The sequence below is a fragment of the Dendropsophus ebraccatus genome, chromosome 3 (genome assembly GCF_027789765.1).
Source record: "Dendropsophus ebraccatus isolate aDenEbr1 chromosome 3, aDenEbr1.pat, whole genome shotgun sequence".
Taxonomy (NCBI): Eukaryota; Metazoa; Chordata; class Amphibia; order Anura; family Hylidae; genus Dendropsophus; species Dendropsophus ebraccatus.
The window spans coordinates 172,090,630-172,099,774 of NC_091456.1; the positions used below are offsets into that span (position 1 = coordinate 172,090,630).

The 9,145-nt window shown below is 41.0% G+C and overlaps 1 long non-coding RNA gene across 1 annotated transcript; it reads right to left on the reverse strand.

Annotated features, from left to right (window-relative positions):
• Positions 1–259: 259 nt before the first annotated feature.
• LOC138787477 (uncharacterized) lies at positions 260–7,049 on the reverse strand. Its single transcript, XR_011362384.1, has 2 exons — positions 6,973–7,049; positions 260–449 (listed from the first exon to the last, which is right to left on the reverse strand). It is a non-coding gene; the product is annotated as an uncharacterized lncRNA (long non-coding RNA).
• Between the last annotated feature and the right edge of the window lie 2,096 nt (positions 7,050–9,145).

Genomic DNA, 9,145 nt, shown 5'->3' on the forward strand with positions numbered 1-9,145 from the left:
AGAACATACGTGTTGTATAAATCACAAATTGCAACAACGGCCGTGATTTATACCACACATACGTTATGTGAACATGGCCTAACAGTGGATAATAGTGTTTATAGTGAGGGAGGGATGGGGAGCTCAGAACAGCAACAATGTTTTTGTTGAAAAATAAAAAGGAATACTTAAAAAATAAATGTGTATTATTTTTTTTTTAACACAAAGTGATTTAAAGAGGCACTGTCATGATTTTTTTAAAGAAATCAACAGGTTGTGATCAGTTTTGCAATATACTCTCTTTATTTATTTTCTAGGTTTAAATCAACGTTATAAATATGACCACTAGGTGTCTCCCTTTACTACACATGTATACAGCTGCTGCGTGTCCACATTCAGTAGCAGAGAATCCTGAGGGCGCTCGCATTGTACGGTCAGCTCTCCTGTCACACTGCACCAAAACCTGTAAACTACACAGTGATATTATACTGATTGATATGTTACATAAAAAAGAGCATTGTCTCCTGGTAATCATGCAGAGCTGATAATAAAGGATATAATATAATTATGCTCAGTTAATTGCCCTCAGGTAATATACATCATACACGATGAACAGGTGTCTTTCCTTGTGTGAGCACACAAAGGACAGGGAGTTCCTATGTTTGGTCTCTTTTTTGAACAGAGAAAAGACCAAATACCAGGAGGGAGGGAGCATGGAGCACAGATTGGCTGTATCTATACCAAGATTTAAACATAAAAAAAAATTAAAAAGAAAACAAAAAAGAAGAAAAACAAAACAGTATATTGCAAAACAACTTACAATCACAAACCCTGTTGCTTTCTTCTTTTTGTTTTGCCATAAGTACGCTTACAATGAAAATAATAAAATAACATAATAATAATAAAAATATATAAATATAATAAAAAAGTGAAATAAAATAAAACAACACAAACATTAACCCCTTAACGACCACAGGCGTAAATGTACGCCCCCGCAGCCCGTGCCTTAACGCAAACAAGCGTACATTTACGCCTGTGGTTTACCCAATCGCTGTGTGTGAACATACAGCGATCGGGTAATGATGGCTGCTATAAATCATAGCAGCCCATCATAGCTTGTCAGCACAGGGGGTTAATTACCCTCCCCCTGTGCTGACGATCGCTGTAATTGGCTGGTTAATTCAAACCGGCCAATTACAGTGATTTTCTAGTTCCCGGGGCATCGGTGACCCGAGGACCCAGAAATCAATGATGATTGGTTCTGTCCGAGACCAATCATCATCAGTGTGTATAGTGAAGGGGGCCATGGTGCAACCCTCCAGATCACTGCGCCGGCCGGCCAATGGTGGCGATCTACGTAAAAATAAATATTTATACCCGAGTCTACACACCTCAGTTAGTTAGCTGAGGTGTGTAGAGCAGGTGTGGTGTGTGTGCACCATACTCACCTGATCCCACTGTCCTGGCAGCACAGGAGCTTTGTAAATGCGACATGGCCTCCACCCTCCATTCCATCCTCTAAATGGCGCTCTGTCCCTTTTGTGGCTTGCCCTGTGCCCATGTGGCACATTATGTCCCCATTATGTCCCCATTATGTCCCCATTATGTCGTACTCAGGGGAAATTACCCTACACGTTTTGTGTTTTTTTTTTCTCTTTTAACCCCTTGTGGAAATGAAAAAAATCAAGGCTAGGCCAACATTTAGTGTAAAAAATCTTTTACACTAAAGTATTGATCTAGTCTTGATTTTTTCATTTTCACAAGGGGTTAAAAGCTAAGAAAAACATGAAATGTGTAGTGCTATTTCCCCCAAGTACGGAAATACCCCACATGTGGACATAAAGCGCCATTCGGGAGCAGGGTAAGCCTCTAAAGGGAAGGAGCGCCATTTGGCTAGAATGGATGGTGAATGCCATGGTGCATTTACAAAGGCCCTGTGTTGCCAAGACAGTGTAAACCCCCCAAAAGTGACCCCATTCTGAAAACTACACCCCTCAAGGAATCTAACAAGGGGTGCAGTGAGGATATGGACCCCTTGATGACGGGCACATTAGTGCCGTGAAATTGAAAAAAACGTCACATTGTTCCACATCTGTGCCCGTCACCAGTAGGGTCCATATGCTTACTGCCCCCCTTGTTAGATTCCTTGCGGGGTGTAGTTTCCAGAATGGGGTCACTTGTGGGGGTTTCCGTTGTCCTGGCAGCACAGGGTCTTTGTAAATACAACATGGCCCTCGAAATCCATTCCAGCCTCTAAAAGCCAAAAGGGCGCTCCTTCCCTTTGGAGGCCCGTCTTGCGGCCGCATGGCGTTTTATGTCCACATGTGGGGTATTTCCATACTCGGGACAAACTGCTCTACACGTTTTGTGTTTTTTTTTTTGCTCTTTTAAACCCTTGTGAAAATGAAAAATTTATGGCTAGGCCAATTTTTACACAACATCATTGAACTAGTCTTTACATTGCTCATTTGCACAAGGGGTTAAAAGAGAAGAAACAAAACAAAACATGTAGAGAAATTTCCCCTGAGAACAGAAATGCCCCACATTTGGACTTAAGGAGCTATGCGGCCGCAAGACGAGCCTGCAATGGGAAGGAGCGCCATTTATCTTTTTGGGGCTGGATTTGGGTAGAATAGATTTCGAGGGGCCATGTTGCATTTAAAAACTCCCTGTGCTGCTAAGCCAGTGAAAACCCCCCACAAGTGACCCCATTATGGAAACTACACCCCACAAGGAGTGTAACAAGGGGTGTTGTGAGCATATGGACCCCACTGGTGACGGGCACATATGTGGAACAATGTGGCGTGAAAATGAAATTTTACATAAATATTACACTATAATGTTGGTCTAGCCTTGGATTTTTTCATTTTCATATGGGGTTAAAAGAAAAAAAAACACACAAAATGTGTAGAGCAGTTTCCCCTGAGTACGTAAATACCCAACATGTGGACATAAAGTGCAATGTGGGTGGCAAGCCTCCGAAGCCATTTGGATTTTGGAGGCTGGATTTGGCTAGAATGAATGATGAACACCATGTTGCATTTATAAAGCCCTCGTGCTGCCAAGACAGTGAAAACCCCCCACACGTGACCCCATTCTGAAAACTACACCCCTCAAGGAATCTAACTAGGGGTGCAGTGAGGATATGGACCCCTTGATGAAATTTTTCACTTTCACGTCACATTGTTCCACATTTGTGCCCGTCACCAGTGGGGTCCATATCCTCACTGCACCCCTTGTTAGATTCCTTGAGGGGTGTAGTTTTCAGAATGGGGTCACTTGTGGGGGGGTTTCGTAGCAGCACGAGGGCTCTGTAAATGCGACGTGGCCCTTGAAAGGCATTTCAGTGAAATCCAGCTTCCAAAAGCCAATTGGTGCTTCTTCTTCTTATATCTGAGGCTTGTGGTTGCATCAAATAGGGCAATAGGGCCACATATGGGGTATTTCTATAAACGGGGCAATAATTATTGGGGTGCATTTCTCTGGTAATAGGTTTATAATTATGAAAAATATTGGATTACAATAAAATTTCTGCACAGAAAATTAACATTTTCAAATTTTGTACACATTTAGCTTTTATTTCTGTGACTCACCTAAAGGGTTAAAGCACTTTCTGGATGTGTTTCGTCAGAGTTTGGGGGGTGCAATTTCTGAAATAGGGTGCTTTGTGGGGCTTTCTAACATACAGTCCCCTCAAATACACTTTAAGGCCATGTTCACATGGGGTAAGAGACCGGCCGTTCTGTGGCTGCAGTGTTCTGATGCGGGCGCATCCGTGCATGCCTGCATCAGAACTCCTCACAGCACACAATAAAGCAAGCGGCCGGAGCCACTCGCTTTATTGTGTGAACTGACAAGTCTTTCTGCGGCCGCAATTCACTGACATGTCAGTTCTTTGCGGTGCCATATGGGATCCTGGCTGGAGCGTATACTATGTGTATACGCTCCGGCCGTGATCCCATAGGATAAAATCAGGCTAGTCCACCTGTGGAAAGTACGGCCGTTGTTGCCGATGGCAACAACGGCCGTACTTTTACGTTGTGTGAACATAGCCTAAACCTGAACAGGTCCCTAAAAAAATCAGATTTTGAAATTTTACTGAAAATTTGGAAAATTGCTACTAACGTTTTAAGCTTCTTATTGTCTAAATAAATTGAAGGATAGTTTAATATTTGTTGCCAACATAAAGTAGACATGTTGCTAATGCTATTTAATATCTAATTTATGTGGCATAACCATTTTCTGTATAAGCAAAAAAGCTTCAAAGTTGGAAAAATGCAATTTTTCAAGATATTTTGAGTTTTTTCATAAAGATTCTTTGTAAGTAGGGACTCCAATTTACCAGAAATGTGAAGTACAATGGGTCAGGAGAAAACAATCTCAGAATCAGCCGGATAGGTAAAAGCATTCCCAATTTATTAATGAACAAAGTGACACAGGTCATATTTAATAAAATTTGCCTCGGTCCTTAAAGGGGTACTCCGGCCCTGCAGTATAATTTGTGTACGGCCGGGGAGGGGGTTGAAATAGAAGCTGGCGGCGACTTACCTCCCCAGTTCCAGCGGTGGCTCCTGGATTGCGCTGCCCCATCCCCCCGTACTGCAGCTGCTTCCTGGTCAGGGCTGCGGCATGAGACGTGACGTCTCAGGGCAGCTCTCCCCTTCAGCATCTGAGGCGGTACTCCGCTACGACTGCTAAATGGCTGAGCTGCCTTGAGACCTCACGGGACGGGGGCACGGGGCGGTGCGATATGGGAGCTGCCACTGGTACTGGGGAGGTAAGTTACCGCCAGCTTCTATTTTAACCCCCTCCCCGGCCGCACACAAAATATACTGCAGGGCCGGAGTACCCCTTTAAGGTCATTTCAGGCCCGGTGTAGCAGGCCAGATTAACCCGCATCCAGATTATGTATCCGAGTATATTTTGGCCTAGGCCAGAGTATACCCCAGGGTATAAAATAGCCTAGGCCAAACTATACCCCTCCAGGCCAGAGTATACCCCGGGGTATAAAATAGCCTAGGACAAACTATACCCCTCCAGGCCAGAGTATACCCGGGGTATAAAATAGCCTAGGCCAAACTATACCCCTCCAGGCCACAGTATACCCCGGGGTATAAAATGTCCTTTTTTTTATCATACACAGCTGCTCCTTCTTGTTGGGAAATACAGTACAGTGCTTACATTGAACTGACAGTAGATGGCGCTGTCCCATCAGTGCATCATCTACTCAATTTTTTTTGAGCAGGAGGAGCTTTTTATGAGCTATGCCAAATTTTACGGTTGTTGTGCAATAGTCATCATTATACAAAAGTGCCTTGATACATCTTTCACAATTTATGCCTCAGGCTGGGCTCACACTGCATGTTTTGCAGTCCCTTTTTTTTATCCTTCAAAACGATCTGTTTTATTTATTTTTTTTATCCGTTTTTCAATTTTGAAAGTTAATGGTAAAACTGATTAAAACAGAGGCAAACAAGCACTTCTTTTTTTCATCCATTTGCACAAAAAAAATCTAATGAAAACTAGTTAAAAAAAAGACCCAATCCCTTCCCCCCTGTGCAAACATTGAAAAAAGGTGCAGGCATTGGAAATAGCGCAAAACCCTTAATACGTCCTGCACAGATATTTATGAAGTTCACAAAATCTCCTGATTTCATGGGGGTATAAAATGGCCTGAGGGGGTGCGAAATATACCAGGGATATGTATGTAGCCTAGGCCAATGTAACCCTGGGTATAGTCTGGGCTGGCAGTTTACTCCGGCCTGTTACACTGGGACTGTTGTCAGTTAATCTATCTATCTATCTATCTATCTATCTATCTATCTATCTATCTATCTATCTATCTATCTATATATCTATCTATCTCCTATCTATCTATCTATCTATCTATCTATCTATCTATCTCCTATCTATCTATCTATCTATCTATCTCCTATCTATCTATCTATCTATCTATCTATCTCCTATCTATCTATCTATCTATCTATCTATCTATCTATCTATCTAATTTATTCTATCTATTTATTATCTATCTATTTATCTATCTATCTATCTATCTATCTCCTAGCTATCTATCTATCTATCTATCTCCTATCTATCTATCTATCTATCTATCTATCTATCTATCTATCTCCTATCTATCTATCTATCTATCTATCTATCTCCTATCTATCTATCTATCTATCTATCTATCTCCTATCTATCTATCTATCTATCTATCTATCTATCTATCTCCTGTCTTTCTATCTATCTATCTATCTCCTATCTATCTATCTATCTATCTATCTATCTATCTATCTATCTATCTATCTATCTATCTATCATCTCTCATCTATCTATCCCCTATCTATCTATCTCCTATCTATCTATCTATCTATCTATCTATCTATCTATCTATCTATCTTCTATCTATCTATCTATCTATCTATCTATCTATCTATCTCCTATCTATCTATCTATCTATCTATCTATCTATCTCCTATCTATCTATCTATCTATCTATCTATCTATCTATCTATCTATCTATCTCCTATCTATCTATCTATCTATCTCCTATCTATCTATCTATCTATCTATCTATCTATCTATTATCTATCTATCTATCTATCTATCTATCTATCTATCTATCTATCTATCTACTATCTATCTATCTATCTATCTATCTAACTATCTTTGCTGAGTGTGAATTACACCTACCAATGATCTACTATCTGATTGGTTGCCTGGTTTCTTCCCAGCACAATGCAAGCCTTTATGACATCACAAAGAAATATCAACAGCACGCTATGACATCATACAGGGGATATAAGGTGCTGAGGAGCTCAGAATTCCTCAGAGTTGGAGTAGGAGTTGAGCTGTAAGTATGCCTGTCTCCTCCTCCCCCATATTTCTTCTTATTGTCCCCATCTTCCCCCTCTCTGCCCCCGCCTTATGCTGAGCTCCATGCGCCCCCAATCCTGGTGTCCCCCAAATCTGAACCAATGGAAAACTTACATTTGTTGGTGATCCAGTAGATCCCTAGAATAAGGTTTGCTGTCTCTTTTTCAGATCATTGTGTTCTCGTGTTCTTTTGGATCAGCGATCGCTATGTTGGCTATGAAGGTAAGAGCCTGTTCACACTGTGTATCCACTTCATAACAACCAACAGCTCCATAATAACTGAACACAGCTACATAACAGCCAATCACAGCTACATAACAACCAATCACAGCTCCATAATAACCAATCACAGCTCCATAATAACCAATCACAGCTCCATAACAACCAATCACAGATCCATATAAACCTATCACAGATTCATACCAACCAATCACAGCTCCATAGTAACCAATCACAGCTCCATAATAACCAGCACAGCTCTATAACAATGTGAGAAGTGAAAGCTGAGCTGTGATTGGTTGCTATGGGCAACAAGTCTCCTTAATATAATACAGCACCATAAATCTGCCCCAAGGAACCTGCTGTGTGTCTCTGGTGCTGCCCCCAGGTGGTCTCCCTCTATTTTTGCACTCTGTCATATATGTGTATCATGGTATAGGTGTCTCTCTCTCTCTCTCTCTCTCTCTCTCTCTCTCTCTCTCTCTCTCTCTCTCTCTCTCTCTATATATATATATATACATACATGTACACAATACAATGATATAGAGGGGTATACACATATAAAATAGAGATATCTCCTCAATGCATCAAATGATACCTGTCTATATACATTAGTCCTCTATTTCATTATATATATCATAAACGTATACTTCCCTATATCACTATATACTTCCCTATATAGTATAGGTATATATATATATATATATATATACAGTCTCTGAGTATAACTTGATGTAAAGGACTATATTTATTTTATATCATCACTGAATATTCCAATAGTCAATTAAAAATACCTTTTATTGTTTCACTTAAAATACCAAACACATTATTTCACTGCCATCATGCCATCACCTTTGCACTCTGTGCCACCAGTTTTTCACAAGAGAGTCTATTTGGGCGCTATTCAGACCTTATAGCATTTTTTCACAGGTTATTGGCACCCAAATCTTCCAGATTTGAAAAATGCTATAAGGTCTGAATAGCGCCCAAATAGACTCTGGTGGCACAGAGTGCAAAGGTGATGGCTGTGAACTAATGTGTTTGGTATTTTAAGTGTTGTAGCAAGAAACACTGTATGACTACACTTCATAGGTGCAGAACTTAGGGTTTATTACAAAAATATATATTAAAAATATATAAAAATATATGTGACAGACACAAGTACAAACATACACAAATATATATACAAGATGACCTACAATTCCCCTACCTATGCTAATAAGGGTGCCCCCTGGTGTGGGCGTCCCCAAATTCCAGGTGCAGAGAAACTATCCCTGCACTATAGCAGTTAAATATATACAAATTCATGCGATATATGTCTCACATGTGCCAACATGTTAAGTCGATAGCAGTGGTAAGTGGCACGTAGTCCAAATAGCATATGTTAGTGCAATGATATGTTCTGGCAGAGGCAGGAGTAGATAACTGATATAATGCACTGAATGGCATCTATGGCTCTCGTTGCTTAGCCAATCTATGCCTCTTCATACATGATTATATCAGACCTAGCTGTCATAGGTAGATACAGACAACAGACGTCACACTTCTTCCAACGCGTTTTCCCCTGCTGTTACAAGTTAGGCGGGTTCATCAGGGAAATGTGTGGGTCACGTGTAAGGGTGTCAGTATTGCTTGATAGGTCGTCAGAGTGGATATCTTGACAGTAGAGGTGTTATTTCTCACAGAAAATATCTAGTCAGTCGAGCCTTGAAGCCTACGAGGATGGAGGGTATTCCAGAGACTTATGACAGTGTGTAGTGGGGTACACTGATGATGGTATATGTCGGTGTCCGGGATATCTGGATTGCCATAATGGAGTCTAGGTAATGGTTCCCCGGGGGTCCGGGGTGAGCCAGATTACGCCCGTTACGATAGCCGTTAAGTGTTTATGGCATAAGAGGATCAATGTCCCAAATGAATTTGTGATATCGGCGTCCGTGGTAGCTGGCTTGTCATCTAGTGCATGTCCATGATGCGGAAGCAGGGGAATTGTAGATCATCTTGTATATATATTTGTGTATGTTTGTACTTGTGTCTGTCACAATATATATTTTTGTAATAAACCCTT